The following is an 8,754-nucleotide window of genomic DNA, read 5'->3' as shown; positions in this document are numbered from 1 at the left end:
GTGGATAACGATGCTTAGTCCACGCGTGTAAAGTTACATTGGAAACAAAACACTACTTGGTCAGATTCTGTCTAGTGGGAAGGGACTTACCACAGGACACAGCCAAAGGTAAATTCCTTGTACCGGGAAACTATTGGGTGGAGAACAGCTCTGCACTCTTGCCACCAACCAGGCCCACTCACACTCAGCATGTGGCTTGGGTGGTGCATCCACCAATGAGGTGGGGGGCCAAAGCAGAAATTGCTACACCTGATGGATTGCCGTGCTACTAGGCATCAACCTTTAGGTTAGCTCGGGTAAGGTGAATGGATCGAGACTGACCTGTCTCGACTGAAGCTCTTCCCTGCTCAGGCCTCAAATGAAGCCCATGTTGTTTCCTCACATGTTAAACACTTTAGTGTAACCTAATGTACTAATAGCTGCAAAAATGTAGTGTTAGCAGTTAGTTTTCGGTTGTAATAGTCAGTTCTCTGCTGTAATACATTGAAGGTAGGCTAAAGCACGCTCAAGGCCATTTTAAGATACTGTATACATGTCTCAGCAGCGGAGAGGGGGGAGAAAGGGGGAAGACAAAAAGATTGAGTGAGAAAAGATACTGCAGCTGGATGGGAAAGAAGGGAGGCGAGAGATCAGCTAATCAGCAAGAAAAAGTTTTGTAGTAAACAACTGGGATATAAAAGGAAGAAACTGCTTGTTTTAGGTGTGCAGGATTTGAGATTGCATTCTCCCTCGCACCTTATCTGAGCTCAAATAAACTTGTGTTTTGCTTCTCCACCCTGGTGTGTTCATTGGCGCTACGCACTCCGGGCCACGAACCGCTGTTGCTTGCCTCTGGCACTTGGTGCTGGCAACATGATCCTTCCACTGATGTAAAGTCACTGATAGACCTTACATCTGTAATATAAATTAGAGCTGCTCCTTGCAGCTCTAACTTGTATGGGAGCCAGAAAACTTGGGAAGAGAAAGGCATAAGGGACTTCTTGATGGCTGTTCCTATAAAGTATAATAAAATGTGTATTCCTACTTTGGAAAAGGTTGGATTGGATGAACTCAGATGTCTTTTCCATCTCTCTGGGATCTCTGTAATTGAATCTGAGACATTTGCAAACCAATCAGACTATCTTGTACCTACAAAACTAGCAGAACTCTAAAACTGTCATTACGTTATTTGCCCTAACTTTAAATTGCAACACACATCTATGATGCTGACAAATTATTCAGATATAATTTAAGAATAAAAAAAAACTGGTGTGATACTTGACATGGTTTTTAAATCCAGGAAAACGGAATAAAAGATTCTTAACTATTTTATAGTAGTGGATTTAGCAACTGAACCATCAGAAAAGAAAATGATTCCTTGGAGACTAAAAAGAACCAATCAACATAAATTTGTCTTATCAGAATTAAGTTTCAGAAAAATCTAAGGACATGACTTTATACATCATATCACCTACAGGAAGATTACAGCAGTAGGTATAATGTTGCTTCAGTGCATACCAATATATTATTAAATGTAATTTGCAAAATGCAGAAAATCCCAGCAGTCATCAATTCTCATCTGTGTGTAATTACCTGTAAAAGATCCAGATAAGTTTGAATCATTTCAAGCCACTGGTGTTCTCCATGACCAGCCGCTTCTGATAAACATACATGATTAGTATGAGTTCAGTTTTAAGAAAGCAGAGCTTTTAGAAATATCTGCAGAGACAAAAGCTGTAACAGAGAGAAATTAAAGTATATGCTGTAGAGTATTAAAAGGCAGTACATTCATTAAGCCGTTCTTATGACACCATAAATGCTTTAGTCATAAGAACTCAACATACAATTACAGCCTAAGACTCCAATAGAGACTACTTTGCTTTTTATAATATATGGACTTTCCTCGCACAAAAAAAATAAAAAGTACCAGTACTTTATTTCTTTACAATTTGAGAGTGACTTCCCCTTTTGAAAGATACTCAATGTTTTGAAGTGGGACTATGTAATATTTAAAGTGTCATTCATCACTGATGTCCTCTTTAAAAATCTATCCTATGAGGACATTAGTGAATGATATATAGAAACACTTATATGATGTTTGTATGAAAACACAGTGTAGCAATAGTCTGCAGTTAGCAATGGTGCAGTTTGACAGGAACACCCAGCTGGTTAGCAAGTGTTGGTGCTAGCATGAAAGTGTTACGTGGGTTCTGAGGCAGGTGACTCGTTACTCCAGCTTGAGATGGTGAGTGGTTCCGGAGATAGTGGCTCAAAAGTGTGAGCTCAGTAATATGTAAGGAGGAGCCAAACCTGGAAAGAAGGATTGAGCTGATGTTTTGTTTTGTTTTCTTTGTTAATTAAGCTGTACCACAGGAAGGAGAATGCATTTGGACTTTATCTAGTGGGTATATGTACACTAGACTTTTACATATCTAATTAATTCATTGTCAGTTAACTCAAGGTATGTAATGGTTTTATAGAGACCAGTGTGGACACTCACCACTTTGTTTTGGGGGGGCGGGAGTAGGGGTCAGTAACTACTGCCAAAGAAAGTTCCTGCACTCAAGATCCACTTACTGCTGTGTGTCCAGGGAGGCTCTGGCTGAGCTCTGTGCTTTCAAAGTGGTAGGATTTGGGCCACTGATTTCACTGACCATTTTGCCTCAGTAAGGTCTGAGGAATCAGACCCAAAAGTTATTTCTTTACTTGCATTCAAACTTCTGTGTTGCAGCTGTGGACATGTATGTCTTCTGTTCAGGTACAGTTAGGGAGAGGTGAATGTTTGTGTAATAAACGTCTGTCTCAAATCTGGACTTAGAGTTCAACATCTGAGTGTTTACTGTGAATCTCCCCCAAGCTTATACCCAGCTTGGATTTTATCTCGCTGCCACCAACTAGGACTATTTAGGGTTCCTAGTTACCCCGAGTCACCCCAACCTTTCCCTGGGGGACCCCCAAGACCCAGAACCCCTGGGTCTCCCTATCTCAATGGCGAAACAAGCTCTTCCCCCTTGTCTCCTCGTCTATCTGCTCCCCCGCTTCCCCTTCCCTTTTCCCTGGGTGAGCCTGGGCGAGTGCAGTACTTAACTCCTTGAAGGCAAAACAAAGAGGGAAATCACCCTCCCCCTGAGCGATGCATTCAAATCTAGTAAAGCTATATGAAGAGATTTTCCACCTCCCCTTCCTGTAGCCTCACTGGAGAAACCCCAAAAACCTCAGCCAGGTTTTAAAAAAGAAACTTTATATAAAAGAAAAAACAATACAAACAATATTACTGCATTTAAGAGATCAATACAGCTCTTGCTTATAAGAAAATAGGAATAAACTGTCTGATTTAAAAGATAGCCCAAATTAAACCAGTGCCAGCACATCAACACACATGTAAATACAACACAAGAGCATATAACAGCCTATTGCCTTGTCTGCCTTTGCTTGTACTTACACTTTGTAGGAGAAATTTAGAAAGAAATAGGAGTTAGCAGGAAAGGTGTTTCCTCCATAGCTGGGAGAAACAAAGACCTAGAGTACACAATTTCCCACCCCTGACTTTTAAAAAAGTCCAGTTTCTCTGATTGTCCTCTGGTCAGGTGTTTGGTTCCCTTTGTTCACCCTTTACAGGCAAAAGAAATTTAACCCTTACCTATGCTACTTATGACAGTTGGTTGTTGTGATTTCTATTGTAAATACTTGGATGGTGCTCAGTTCCTACAGATGAAAGCCCTATAAATATCTGGATAGATTTAAACAGAAAAGCATCTGGACCTAGTAAAACTGTCTAGCAAAATGCGAGAAGCTATAATGTCTTCATTTAACCTGGTATTTAATCCAATCAGGAATCCAAACTCAGATTGAAGTCAGAGAATAGCTTATTCTTGTGAGAATGCTTTGAGGTATTTTGTGAAGGTATTCAAACAAAAAATACCTCCGCAATGTGAAAAGTGGAGATGCTGCTAGAAAACAGAGCAAGTATTGTTTGTGCGTTTGATTTTTATTACCAGGAATATGAAATAGCCAGCAAGATAGGAGACATAAAATAACAGAGGCCAATATGTTAGTGAAGCTTAAATAGCCACTTACTATTAAAAAGTTGTCAGTCCACAGATTGGTGACCTTGAAAAAAAAGAAAAAAGAAGTGAGTGTTGCGTGGATGGATTATTATGTAGCACATTGAATTCCACAAGTTGCACCTAAATGCTCAGCTATGAAGGCTCAGAGGCTGATTGAGAAACACTTACTAGTTCGGTCACAGAGACATTGCTCGTTTTTGTTGATGGAAAGATGCTCGTGCAAGGACAAGATTAGTAGTGCTGAATGAATTAAATTGATCATTACAAGACCATAAGGGAAGGAATGAAAAGAATTTACCACCCCTATTAGTGCAAATAATCCAAAAGGAAAAAAAATACAAGGGGTGACAAGATCAAAATAAAACAAACAAAGAAACTTAGAATGAAAGCAGAAACACCAAGAAAGGGGTGAAAGTAACATTTTCCTGAGTTTTTCGAGTTAAGATTGGGAATGGCATTGTCCAACACTAACGGATGAGAAAAGTTGAGATGGAAGAAAACTAAAAAACACATGTTGCGCTCAATGCAAAATCAAACAATGAGTTATTATGGCAAGCCATATATACTTAAAGTTGCCTGATATATTCCATTGTAAGACCCTGTTTAGTGCTTTAACTTTTCTAATTTAACTGTTCAGGCTGAACTTTCCTATGTCAGCTGTCTGTGTTAGGCGCTGGAATTTTTTTTTAGAAGTTTTTTTCCACAGGAGGCGAAATGGTAGCATTTGAGTCTTGATCAAAACAGTTTTCTGTATGTTAAAAATCTTTGCAACCATTCCTCAAAGAACTCTAATCCATCGCGCTTGGACAGGCTGCCCTCAGGGGGGGGGCAATTTGGCCCCGGACTCCGCAGGTGGCCCCCACGAGCATGGCTGAGGCTCCCCACTTCAGCCCCGTCTCCGCCCCTCCCGCTTCCCGGACCTCAGCCCATTCCAGCAGTGTCCAGGACAGCTGCAGCATGGCTCCGGCGAGTCCCTGAACCCCTCCCTGCTCAGAGCCGGTGGTGACGGGGGCAGGACTGCGAGCTTCCAGCTGGTGGAGGGAGCTGAGCTGAGCGTGGAGCTCCGCCCCGTTCCCTGACCATGTGGTCTGAGTGGGGTGGCTTTGGGCCCAGTCCGGGAGCCGCTCGCTGCCTCTGTCGAGCGAATGCCTCTGGATGCAGCCTTGAGGTCCGGTGGTGAGGGGAGCCCGGGGTTAAGGGGCCAGGGGTGGGCAGGAGCTTGGCTAAAGGGCTGGGAGTCCCAGGGCAGAGGTTGGGATGCGGTCAGGGAACAGGAACGATTCGGATGTGGCAGCTCAGTGGTCCCTGTCAGGACCTCAGTGAGTGAGGTGTAGGGGTTGGAGGAGATCAGGGGACAGGAACAGGGTTAGGTTCTAGGGTGTAGTAGGCGTCTCGGAGAACAGTGAGGCGGCAGGAGCAGGATGTGGTTGGTGGATCTGAGGGGTCGGGCGTCGGGGGACAGAGCAGGGTTCGTGGTCGGGTAGGGCGGAGCGTAGGCTGTTTTGGAGGCAGAACACTTCCCTACCCTAAAGCTCAATTCAGGCAGTTTGAGGCTTGCAGAAGAGCCAAGAACTGTAGCTTTTCCATTACGGTCGCTACCATCCTCTCACTGTCTCAAATGTCCAAATTAGTCATCATATTTATTTCAGTGCATAGGAGAGAGATCATGTCAGTGAGGTGGGTTAGCTTCATTATAAAATTAGCTACTGGGGATATACATGAGAGAGCAATAGCCTACATTCACACTACCTCCTTTCCAACAACCTAGCACGAGGAGCCCCCCTTCCCTTACATTTCCTTGAGGCTCAGAGGGGTTAATTCAGTGATTCTCAAACTTTTGTCACTGCGTGACCTTTCAATAGCAAAACCTGTGAGTGTGACCCCACCCTTATAAAGTAAAACACTTCTTTTATTTATTTAACACTATTATAAAATGCTGGAGGCAAGCCAGGTTTGAGGTGGAGGTGACAGCTCAATGAACCCCCAGTAATAACCTCGTGACCCCCTTGAGGCGTCCCGACCCCGGTTTGAAACCCCTGGGGTAATTTAATTTTAACACTCTATGTCGCTTCACATGCATGTGCTAGTTTTGAGCATTTTCAGTTTTACAACATAGGCTCATACCAGATTTGAACAAGCTCAAATGCTCATTCTGAGAGTATGTACATAGATATATCTAAAGACAACTCGCAAGTAAACACGTCCCGCGTTTGTGAGGGGACCCATTGGAGACCACGTCTCTAGTTAAACAGATACATATGTCAATGGAGGTTAAGTCCATTAATGGCTATTAGCCCAGGAGGGTAAGGAATTGGTGTCCCTAGCCTCTGTTCTTCAGAGAGTCGGAGCCGATGGATGCAGAAGAGAGATCACTTGATCATTACCTGTTAGGTTTTACTCCCTCTGGGGCACTTGGCATTGGCCGTTGTCTTTAGACAGGATACTGGGCTGGATGGACCTTTGGTTTGATCCAGTATGGCTGTTCTTATATTCTAACCTAAATGAACCCAAAGTTATGGAGACAGATATGAGTCAAGGAAGCCAGTAGCATATCAGAAACCTGGAAAAATCTCTGACTGGATGGGCTCAGGCATTTGGTCACAAGCTGAGGTGGTTCAAAAAGTTTTGGATTTTTTTTTAAGCAAATTTTTTTTATTGTTTCTTTAAACAATCAAACACAGCAAGCAGCAGATATTTGGCCGCACACTTCTGAATCCCCAAACCATATTCAGGTTATGGCAGACTAATTTCACCTTTTCAATTAAAAAACCACAACAAATTTTGAAGGAAAGCAGACGTCCATGATTCTTTTCTGCTTATAAAAAACTCCTAGTTTTCAATCCAGAAACAGTTTTGATGGCACATATTTGTCCATCCCTTTTAATGACCTAGTTCCTTTTAGCACTAGCTGATGCTGAGAACCAGTGATGCCTTGTAAAGAAGTTTTCTCAAAACTGGATTTGTGCCGAGATGCAGAAGGTTTATTTTTCCCAGGGCCACCCATGGGGGGGGAACAAGTGGGGCAATTTTCGCCGGGTTCCACAGGGGACCCCACGAGAATATAGTATTGTAATTATTTTTATGGAAGGGGCCCCCGAAATTACTTTGCCCAGGCCCCCGAATCTTCTGGGCAGCCCTGGCTTTGGGACAGGAACTTGAAATTTGATATAGGAAATTTTGCCTCTGTGTTAGGGATGTGCCTTTTGCTATTCTCATGAAAAAATGCCAAAATTTGGCCAAATTATAGAAAAATTTCAGTTTTCACGTGCCAAATAGAGATTTCTCAGTTTGTCAGCCAACTAGACATATGTAATTATGGGTTCTAAGTTAAATGTTAGCACCCAAGAAAGAAATCTTGACATCATTGTGGCTAGTTCTCTGAAAACTTCATCTCAACGCACAGCAGCGATTTTTTTTTTAAAAAAAGGCTAAGAGAAAGTTAGGAATTATTAAGAAAGGGATAATAATGCCACTATATAAACCTATGGTGTGGCCACACTTTGAATCCTGTGTCCAGTTCTAGTCACTGTGGCAGGATGCTGCTAGAGAGGCCTCCACCTGTGCCTGTAGCCAGACAGAGCTCTGGGTGGATGCTTCTACCCAGATCCTGGTGTGGTTTTGCAGAGACTGTGACTTGCAGTTCCCACTTACTGATATCCAGGCTGGGGGCACCATCCAATGTGAAAGGTGCCTGCTGGTGGAATCCCTCAGGCAGCAGGTGGGAGAGCTACAGGAGGAGGTGGCTAGGTTGAGGAGCATCTGAATCCACGAGCAATTCCTGGACAGTGTCCATGTGGAGACAGCCAAGGTAGCTGTCCCAATACACAGGACTGCTGACACACCACTGGTGGAGGAGGAGATGGCTCAGGATGGACACTGGTAGCTGGTTACTTCTGGCAGCAGACAGTGCTCCACCCCTGCTCCAAACCCTTCTCCCATGGTAATAGGAAACCATTACGCTCTTCTTGATACAGGAGAGAAGGTATCACCCCCTACAGTAGAGGAGGAGAAGCCTCATATCCCCAAGGCTGGGATGTCTGCTACCACCACTGTGAATAGGAAACGTAGGGTAGTGGTGGTCGGAGACTCTCTTCTGAGGGAGACGGAGACGCCCATCTGTCTCCCTTACATTTCATCGAGGGAGTTATGCTATCTGCTGGGGACCCGTATCCGAGACATCATGGAGGCATTGTCGAAGATTATCCAGCCCTCTGACTACTATCCCATGCTACTCATCCATGTGCGCACAAATAATACTGTGAGGTGTGACACTGAGTGGATCAAGAGTGACTACAGGGCTCTGGGAGTACAGGTGGAGGAGTTTGGAGCGCAGGTGGTATTCTCTTCGATCCTTCCTGTCAAAGGTAGGGGCCCAGTCAGAGACAGTGCATTGTAAAGGTGAATGTCTGGCTGCAAAGATGGTGTCGCCAGGAGGGCTTTGGCTTCCTCGACCACGGGATGCTATTCCAGGAAAGACTGCTAGGCAGAGATGGCATTCACCTTTCGAGGACGGGAAAGACCTTATTTGGACACAGAGTGGCTAACCTAGTGAGGAGGCCTTTAAACTAGGTTCAACAGGGACAGGTGAGCAAAGCCCGCAGGTAAGTGGAGAATACGGGGACCTGGGATATGTTGGGAAAATAACACAGCGGGACATAGACTATCCAATAAGTTCTTGGACTGCATTGCAGACAACTTTTTATTTCAG

The sequence above is a fragment of the Chelonoidis abingdonii genome, chromosome 3 (assembly GCF_003597395.2).
Source record: "Chelonoidis abingdonii isolate Lonesome George chromosome 3, CheloAbing_2.0, whole genome shotgun sequence".
Taxonomy (NCBI): domain Eukaryota; kingdom Metazoa; phylum Chordata; order Testudines; family Testudinidae; genus Chelonoidis; species Chelonoidis abingdonii.
Note: the sequence above shows the minus strand (reverse complement) of the source record.